The following is a 10664-nucleotide window of genomic DNA, read 5'->3' on the forward strand; positions in this document are numbered from 1 at the left end:
CAACAACTTGTCCACTATGCTAGTTACCTCGTTACCGGTATTGTTTTCTTTTCTCGTTATCGTGTTCCGGCATCCCCATGATCAAATCACAAAGTGTCTGGCCAGACGATGATGGATACCGTAACACTGAGAGGGCCCAGAGATATCTCTCCATTGTCGGAGGAGCAAATCCCAATCTTGAGCTATCAAGTTATTTGACACACTTTTCCATGAACCCGTAAGCCGTCGTAATAGCCACCCATTTACGGATGACGTTTAACAAACCCCAAAGTTCATGAAGCAAGCATGAAGAAACTCGATACTATCATGGTCTAAGGAATCATGCAAATGTTAACCATCTCTGTATTATGTACCATTAACTTGTGATGAATGAATCTCATAGCATAACATCAATCCGGGTCGATTCAACACAAATGTTCTCTTAACATTTTGCCCTCAAAGTTGCTGGCATAGACATGCCCATGATCAGGAAAACAGAACCATCATGCAACACTTGAGCTAGTCTTAGAGGCCAGACTAGGAATACTTCTTACTGTTTATTATTCCACACGTGCATATGAGTCTTCCTCCGAGCCTCGTGGATATTGCAGACTCGAGAATCATTGCAGTTATAGCATGGAACATAAACATAATATGAACTCGGAGATAAATAATATCATTTATTATTGCCTCTAGGGAATATCTCCTACACCGCCTTCGCTCTGTTGGGTTACTTGTGGTTCCTTCAGTGTTGGCCACCCGGGCTCCTGTGTCATCTGCTCGCCTCACTGCTCCACCACTCCTGCCCACTCCTTCAGGGGGGGTGAGCCGTCCTCTTTATGCTGAGAAGAGTACGTCGCGCCGTGACACTTTCTGTGGTTACTGCTCTCGGTCAGGTCACCCAGAGTCTGATTTTCGCCAGAAGAAGCGAGACCAGAGGCGCTCCTCTTCCAGTGGCCCTCCTGCGTCTTCCTTGACTCCGTCACTCATTGACCAGGACATTGTACACCTCAAGCGTCTTCTTGCCTCCTCCGGCTCCTCGTCGACTGGTTCAGCTGCTGCTATGACTGCATCCCCTCCTTCACCATCCCAGGCCTCTACACAGTCAGGTACATCCTCGTGGGTTCTGGATTCTGGAGCCTCCTTTCATATGTATTCTGATTCTTCTGTGCTGTCTTCTCTCCGACCTCCTGATTCACCTGTTAATGTTCTTACTACCGATGGCACACCTCTTCCTGTTGCTAGTCGTGGTCTTCTTTACACTCCATCCTTTTCTGTTCCTAGTGTTTCCCATGTTCCTCGCCTTACCATGAATCTTTTTTCTGCTGCCCAACTCATCGATTCTGGTTGTCGTGTCATTCTTGATATCGACTCTTGCTCCATTCAGGATCGTCGCACCAAGGCTTTGGTTGATGCTGGCCCCCGGCGCCGTGAGTCAGAGGGCCTTTGGGAGGTTGACTGGCTTTGTGTTCCTTCCGCTGCCACCACTTCTGCCAACTCCCATGCTCGTGCTGCCTCTTCGTCTGCGTCATTCCAGCAGTGGCATAATCGTCTTGGTCACATCTGTGGCTCTCGCTTGTCTTTGTTAGTTCGTCAGGGCCTCTTAGGGTCTGTATCTGGAGATGTCTCCTTACATTGTAATGGTTGCAGACTTGGCAAACAGACTCAGTTACCTTATCCTACTAGTGAGTCTGTATCTCAGCGTCCTTTTGACTTAGTTCATTCTGATGTCTGGGGTCCTGCTCCCTTTGATTCGAAAGGTGGCCATCGCTACTATGTTTTGTTTATTGATTATTTCTCTCGCTACACTTGGCTCTACTTCATGAAATATCGTAGCGAGGTTCTCCCTATATACAAACGATTTGTTGCCATGGTTCACACCCAGTTTTCCACACCCATTCGTACCTTTCGTGTTGACTCTGCTGGAGAGTATATCTCTCAGCTGTTGCATGGTTTTCTCGTGGAACAAGGTACTCTTGCCCAGTTCTCATGTCCTGGTGCTCATGCTTAGAATGGCGTTGCCAAACGTAAGCATCGTCATTTTCTTGAGACGGCTCGTGCGCTGATGATTGCTGCTTCCCTTCCACCCCATTTTTGGGCTGAGGCTATTTCTGCATCCACCTATCTCATCAACATTCAGCCATCGACTGCTCTGCAGGGTGATATTCCTCTGGAGTGTCTCACTGGTCGCTCTCCTGACTACTCCGCTCTTCGTATGTTTGGATGTGTGTGCTATGTTCTTCTTGCCCCCCGAGAACGCACCAAACTGACTGCTCAGTCGGTTGAGTGTGTTTTCCTTGGTTACAGTGATGAGCACAAGGGCTATCGATGTTGGGATCCTATGGGTCGTCGCTTGCGCATCTCACGTGATGTGACTTTTGACGAGTCTCGTTCCTACTACCCACGTCCTTCTTCCTCGAGTTTCTCTGTGGACGTTCTTTCTTTCCTTCTGCTTCCCGCTACACCCTGCTATGTGCCTCCTGTGTCACCTCTTCCTCCGGCACCTCTCATTCCTTCTCATTCACCACCGACCCCATCTTCTCCATCCTCCTCCTCCACCTCTCCACCATCATCTCCAGTCTGTCGCCCTCTCTCACCGTTCCCTCTCCACTATTCTCGTCGCCCTCGTCCTGAGGATGTCTCCCCTGACACGCCTTCCACCTCTGGTGCACCTCCCCTCACGCCTTCCCCGGTTCACAACCTCCGGGCGCGGCCTCGCACCCCGCCTGATCTCTACTCTCCTGATCGGTATGGTCTCTCTGTTATTGCTGAGCTCACTTCCTATCGGACTGCCATGACTCAACCTGAATGGCAGCTTGCGATGGCCGAAGAGCTTGCTACCCTTGAGCGCTCTGGCACATGGGAGCTGGTTTCCCTCCTGTCGGGGATATACCTCGCGGTATGACCCGGCCGGAAGTATGACCCGGCCGGACTTGGCATTTCACCGATGACCCGGCCGGACTCATGGGTCCGGCGGCTCATTGGTCAAACAGCTCATGGACCAGACGACTCACTGGAGACCCGGCAGGCGGATCAGACGGACGCCACGGCCCAAGGCCCGGCAGGCTGGCTTATACTCCGGTGGGCCGGCTTAAGATGAAAGGTGTGAGGATTATTTCCTTTACAAGGAAGCAAGACCCGGACTTGTATTCAACTTATAAAGAAAGATAGACTAGTCCTAATCCTACTAGGACTCCGCATGTAACCCGCCCCTCTAACTTATATAAGGAGGGGCAAGGCTCCCCAAAAGGGACGAGTAACAAGAAACAATCTCTAGGGCTAGACACCGAGAGCCAGTTCCCGGCGACTCTCCCGTGATCATACTGAGACCTAGCCCCAAACAGCATGTAGGGTTGTTACCGGATGATGTTTCCCGGGGCCCGAAGCTGTCTAAATCCTTGTCTTGTGTTGCGTCTCTCGATTCCGCTCAACCCCTCTCAAGCTACCACATAGATGCGTTGGCCTCGCGACTAATTCCTGACACTAAGGACATCTGCTGTGACAATTCCACGACAGTTGGCGCCCACCGTGGGGCCTGCGCACGGTGGTGTTGAGTTCTTGAAGGGATCTCTTTAGGGATCGAGAAGCTCGCGAATAGACGGACAAAGAAGAGCCGGCTTTAAGCAATCGCGCAGGGTAACATGAGGCCGGACAACCTTGAGCACAATCGGCGATCAAAATCGTGATTAAACTTCGGAGCCATCGGGTACAAGATTATGATCTTGAGGAAGCTAGGGTTGCGTCGGCTCCGCCACGGCCGTCCAGAAAAGTCGTCGAGACCGAGATTAAAACTTTCCGCTGCAGTTTTTCCTTCTTGGATTAAGGGACGTATACACCGAGGCCGACGCGAAGTCATCCTGTGCTATGGTCAAGTCCATGTAAGCCTCGTTTTCCTCCAATCGATCAATCTAGGGGGAGCAACCAGATCAGATCTTCCTTTGCAAAAATTCATACAGAAAATATACACCAAGAAGACTGAAGCTGTCACGTGGTAAGATAATCCATCATGGTACTAGATGTTATTGCTAATATGCAAGTGGTCAAAGGTCAAAATACCATGAGTCAGCGAGAAAAAAAAAGAGGAAGGCCACGACCCGATCTATTCAATCGGTTACGACTCGGAAGCAACTTCCGCAGCCACGACCTTGCTCAGCCACCGCCGCCGCCGGATTGAGCCGGCCCTACAGCCGCGACCCCGCGGTTGAGCCGCCCTCGTCGGTCCCCGGTCGCTTCAGCTCGTCTTGAGGAGTCTTCCGCGTGTGGTAACTCTGGCGCTTTAGCCGCCCCTTGAATTCGGCCACACCGGCCGTGCTGGCCTCCTGCGCCACCCCATACCATCTCCGCCTCGGACTCGCCAGGCCACACGCGCTTCGCATCATCCGCGGATCCCTCTGTTTCTTCGAGCTGGCCCCGTGTGGTCATGAAGTCTGAAGCCGCTGACCCGGATGAGACTTTCCAACCCGCTGCGCTGGATCGCCCCGTTTTCAACGCCGAGTTCCACTGGTCACCACACCTCGAGCCGCCGTCCGTTTGCAAGTCGCCTCCACGCGTCCGGGCCTCCCTGGTTTCCATGCTCCTCCTGCCGACTCGCCGGCGTGGCCGTGGGTCGTCGTTCTTCGCCCTGCGGTGCTGTGGGTCCTCAACTACAGCTGCGCCTTCGACAGCCACGATCTGACTTGCTCCGGCCGGCGCCGGCTCACAGCTGCTGCTCTTGCTGGCTGCTCCCGTGCCGGTTCATCTCTGCAAGCCTCGCTTTTGAGCTGTCGCACCGGCAAGGGCCAGATGCAGTTTCAGCCTTTTGTTTTAAGATGTCAACGCCTTCCATTCCAACGTCAAGGCCTTTGAGGATTGGGGATAAGGCAAGATTATTCAAAGTTGGATGTATCGTTTCTAGGGAGCTGTTTCAAGCACACGAATGGGTGTCACATCAAACAGAGAAACGAGACTACAAGTTTATAATTATTGGAATATGGCGTTCACCCAACAGAACATCAGCGCTTGTCCGTGCCGTGCTGCTGGACGGATACATGCGCAAGTTGCCGCTCCCGCTACATCAACACACGCGACTGATTCATCGTCTGCGCCCGCGGCCGAGCCGTTTCCAACGCTGCGGGCGACTCTCTCGTCCGCGCCGGCTTACAATGCCGCGGCTGATTCTCTCGTCCGCACCGGCTTACCACGCCCAGGTCGACTCACCCGTCTGCGCCGGTTTACAACATCGCAGACAACTCACCATCCGCCCCCGCGGCCGGTTCACCAGACTGCACCGGGCCGCATCTATGTTGCCTCTGATGATGCGGTCGTTTTTACCGTCCGTCTCTCGCGGCCTGGTTTACATCAACACACTGGGCCGCACCTGTCTGCATGAGCTGTTTGAGCAAGTCACAGCTTGGGTAGCCCGGTTTTCTTTCAACAAAATGGAGGCAAATTATCATATACTATCAACCGTCGTCTGCACTGGGTGGCTCAATGGGAAGGCTCAGAAGTCGCCGCCACTACAGTTTGGTTAACTTCAAAACATCCAGTTGGAAGGAACCATTGGCCGAGTTGCTGCCACGGCTCATACGGGATCATTTATAACCCGCCGCAGTCACTTCAACCTTTTGTGGATTCACATCGCGCTATCAACACCAATGATATACACCTTATGCTATGGTCAATATGGAGAATCTCAAAGCCAACTCCTCGAGTCGTCTTGAGACTCGGGGGCTACAATGATATGACTCGGCATCATTGGTCGATTTCAATGCATTCAAGAACTCCGGGTCATTGGAGGGAAAAATAACCCGATCCCGGAGGCTACCGCCATATTGGTGAAAAGTTTAAAGGCCGTCAGAAAATTTCCGGCTTAAAAAGAAGGATTCCGGTTTAGATCCGGCTCAAGAGACTTGACATCTCCCACAAAGCACTGAAGCTCTTAAATATCCAGTTTAAAATCCGGTTCAAGGGAAATTTACCTGCCACAAAGTTTTGAAGCTCTCAAATCCGGTTCAAAATCCGGTTCAAGGTAAATTTGTTTATCACAAAGCTTTGAAACTTTCAATATCCGGTTTTTCCGGTTCAAAAAGAATTTATCTCTCGCAAAAGTTCGAGTTCTCAGGAAAAATTAAAGGGACCAAAAAGAGTCTGTTACAAAGCACAACCCAACATAGGTACCCTACTTTAAATGACCATTGGGAGCTGATCGTATTCGAATTTAGCTTAACCCTTTTGGTGTGACCCTGATCGTATTCGAATCAGAGTCATTAAATATTCTCATGATCACTAGGGGGCTTCCTGTTCAAACATAGGTCGTATTCGAACCAAAGAGAACATAGCTGTCGATACCCTTTTGATCGGCACACTGCCGAGCTCATTGGGGAGTTTCTTGATCGTATTCGAATCATAGCTCAACCCCTTTTGGGAGCCGACGTGGATCGTATTCGAATCAGCGTCGTTAAACAACTCTCAAGGTCGTTTGGGGGCTTCCTGTTCAAACATAGGTCGTATTCGAACCAAAGAGAACATAGTTGTCGGTGCCCTCTTGATCGGCAACGCCAAAGCCACTGGGGGCTATATGATCGTATTCGAATCTTAGCTTAACCCCTTTGGGACGGTTTTCTGATCGTATTCGAATCAGAAGCCTCAAATTTTTTGAAGTCTCTTTTTGCAAACAATTTTTGGATTTTATTTGAAGCTCTTTTGATCATATCTAAAGTGTATATGAGTGGTTGCTATTTAACCCGGTTTGACTTTGGATGATAAGTATCATAAATATTTGGAAGTCTTGATTTCTAAAGATTGGGTTATCACCCTTACTGCACAGGTCATATAAACCGGCAGTGAAAATTCAATATCACAGGGATCTTGTGATCTAATTATGTGCAGGATAAGACTACATTTGGGTGGTTACCCGCCCTGGTTTTTGACGTTAAGTCGCCAGGGCATATGTTGTTTAAACTCTGCAGGATTTACAGAGCTATGACTTACATAAATGATTAAATTCAAGCCCATCATCATAGATTGAAATTGGTGTCTCAAAAGGGTTATCAATTCTTGATTTTCTCAAAGGCTATAAGCCGCCGGGTTGTACAAATTCCGGCTTACAATGGAGGCGTATTAAATCGCCATCGGCCAAGAGCCGCCGGGTATTTAAACTCCGGATTGACTTATCAGCAGATAAGGTCCCATGTCACTGTCAGCATGCACCATGGCACTTGGGGGCTAATGTAAAGACATTTTTTGCTCAACTTATTGAAGACCTGACTCATCACATTGTAATGAGCCGGCCCTTGGGGGCTACACGTTGCTGGTCAAATTTACATGATCATATTTACAAAGTCCCTGCTCATTATTGCATAATGACCCGGCCCTTGGGGGCTACACTGGTTCAAGTTTTTATGAGCATAAGGCAATTACAAGTCCCAGGTTGCTGCAAGCATGACAACCCGGCACTTGGGGGCTACATATATGGAATATTCAGTTTATGACTAATGATTAAGATGAATAACCCGGATTTCTTCAAGGTTGCATTACTAATATTGAAGCAAGTCTTAAGTTATCACTATGTTCTCCTCTTAAGACTTGGGGGCTACAGGTGATATACATATAAGGGGGAAAATTCTTCAAATTCTCAGTTTTGAGAAGATCAAGTTGACCCGGTGTTTGCAACAATCATGATCCGGTGTCCCCAACAGTTATGACCTAGTGCTATCAATATTTACAAGCCGGCAATTTTGGTTATGATAAACCGGCAAGTTTTACCTCTTCAAGCCGGCTGAAAGTCAAATGAGTATTTCAAAACCAATATCTTTTAAGCCGGTGCTTTGGAAGCCGATTCAAGTGAATTATTTCTTACAATATTTCCCTACAAGAGACCAATGCCAGCAAATTGACTCTGAAGCTGGCCTATTGACCCGGATATTCCAAGAGAAAATGTCAAGGACTTAAGGATGATCAGGTGCCGGATTACAAGAATATTTAACCCGGAGCACAACCTGTCAAATTTGTTCTTCAGTTATTTTGCAGGATCAGTTTAACATGGATAAATCCAAATTAAACTGGGGGCTAATGTCGGGGATATACCCCGCGGTATGACCCGACCGGAAGTATGACCCGGCCGGACTTGGCATTTCACCGATGACCCGGCCGGACTCATGGGTCTGGCGGCTCATTGGTCAAACAGCTCATGGACCAGACGACTCACTGGAGACCCGGCAGGCGGATCAGACGGACGCCACGGCCCAAGGCCCGGCAGGCTGGCTTATACTCCGGTGGGCCGGCTTAAGATGAAAGGTGTGAGGATTATTTCCTTTACAAGGAAGCAAGACCCGGACTTGTATTCAACTTATAAAGAAAGATAGACTAGTCCTAATCCTATTAGGACTCCGCATGTAACCCGCCCCTCTAACTTATATAAGGAGGGGCAAGGCTCCCCAAAAGGGACGAGTAACAAAAAACAATCTCTAGGGCTAGACACCGAGAGCCGGTTCCCGGCGACTCTCCCGTGATCATAATGAGACCTAGCCCCAAACAGCATGTAGGGTTGTTACCGGATGATGTTTCCCGGGGCCCGAAGCTGTCTAAATCCTTGTCTTGTGTTGCGTCTCTCGATTCCGCTCAACCCCTCTCAAGCTACCACATAGATGCGTTGGCCTCGCGACTAAGTCCTGACACTAAGGACATCTGCCGTGACAATTCCACGACACCTCCATCCTGGTGTTCGTCCCATCACCTGCAAGTGGGTCTACAAGATTAAGACTCGCTCCGATGGTTCTCTTGAGCGCTACAAAGCTCGTCTTGTGGCCCATGGTTTCCAGCAGGAGCAGGGACGCGATTATGATGAGACATTCGCTCCTGTGGCTCACATGACCACTGTCCGCACTCTCCTTGTTGTGGCTTCTGTTCGTCAGTGGTCTATCTCTCAACTTGATGTCCAGAACGCCTTTCTCAATGGAGAGTTGCGTGAGGAGGTTTACATGCAGCCACCACCGGGGTACTATGCTCCTGACGGTATGGTCTGTCGACTTTGCCGCTCCCTCTATGGTCTTAAACAGGCCCCTCGCGCCTGGTTTGAGCGCTTCGCCTCTATGGTGACTGCCGCTGGTTTCTTTTTTCTTGCCCAGTGATCATGATCCCGCGTTGTTTGTTCACACGTCTCCTTGTGGTCGGACTCTTCTCCTTCTTTATGTTGATGACATGATCATCACTGGTGAGGACTCTGACTACATTGCCTTTGTTAAGGCCCGCCTTCACGACCAGTTCCTCATGACTGATCTTGGTCCTCTTCGCTATTTTCTTGGAATTGAGATCTCCTTGACCTCTGATGGCTTCTACATCTCTCAAGAGAAATATATTCAGGATCTTCTTGCTTGAGCTGCTCTCAGTGATGACCGCACGGTTGTGACTCCAATGGAGCTCAACGTTCAGCTTCGTGTCTCTGATGGTGACCCTCTTCCTAATCCCACTCGCTATCGTCACCTCGTTGGTAGCCTTGTCTATCTTGCTGTTACGCGTCCTGACATCTCCTATTATGTTCACTGATACGTCTCCAACGTATCTATAATTTATGAAGTATTCATGCTATTATATTATCCTTCTAGGATGTTTTATATGCATTTATATGCTATTTTATATGATTTTTGGGACTAACCTATTAACCTAGAGCCCAGTGCCAGTTTCTGTTTTTTCCTTGTTTTTGAGTTTTACAGAAAAGGAATTCCAAATGGAGTCCAATTGACGTGCCAATTTTTTATGATTTTTTCTGGACCAAAAGAAGCCCCCGGAGTAAAAGAGTTGGGCCAGGAGAGTCCCGAGCTGCCCACGAGGGTGGGGGGCGCGCCCACCCCCCCTGGGCGTGGGCCTTTGCCTCATGGACAACCCGGAGACCCCCCTGACGTGAGACCTACGCCAAAAAATCCTATAAATACTGAAACCTCTAGAAAATAACCTAGATCGGGAGTTCCGCCGCCGCAAGCCTCTGTAGCCACCAAAAACCAATCGGGACCCTGTTCCGGCACCCTGCCGGAGGGGGGATCCCTCACCAATGGCCATCTTCATCATCCCGGCGCTCTCCATGACGAGGAGGGAGTAGTTCACCCTCGGGGCTGAGGGTATGTACCAGTAGCTATGTGTTTGATCTCTCTCTCTCTCTCGTGTTCTTGATTTGGCACGATCTTGATGTATCGCGAGCTTTGCTATTATAGTTGGATCTTATGATGTTTCTCCCCCTCTACTCTCTTTAAATGGATTGAGTTTTCCCTTTGAAGTTCTCTTATCGGATTGAGTCTTTAAGGATTTGAGAACACTTGATGTATGTCTTGCATGTGCTTATCTGCGGTGACAATGGGATATTCACGTGACCCACTTGATGTATGTTTTGGTGATCAACTTGCGAGTTCCGTGACCTCATGAACTTATGCATAGGGGTTGGCACACGTTTTCGTCTTGACTCTCCGGTAGAAACTTTGGGGCACTCTTTGAAGTACTTTGTGTTGGTTTGAATAGATGAATCTGAGATTGTGTGATGCATATCGTATAATCATACCCACGGATACTTGAGGTGACATTGGAGTATCTAGGTGACATTAGGGTTTTGGTTGATATGTGTCTTAAGGTGTTATTCTAGTACGAACTCTTGAATAGATCGATCCGAAAGAATAACTTTGAGGTGGTTTTGTACCCTACCATAATCTCTTCGTTTGTTC

Source organism: Aegilops tauschii, chromosome 7, assembly GCF_002575655.3.
Source record: "Aegilops tauschii subsp. strangulata cultivar AL8/78 chromosome 7, Aet v6.0, whole genome shotgun sequence".
Classification (NCBI taxonomy): Eukaryota; Viridiplantae; Streptophyta; class Magnoliopsida; order Poales; family Poaceae; genus Aegilops; species Aegilops tauschii.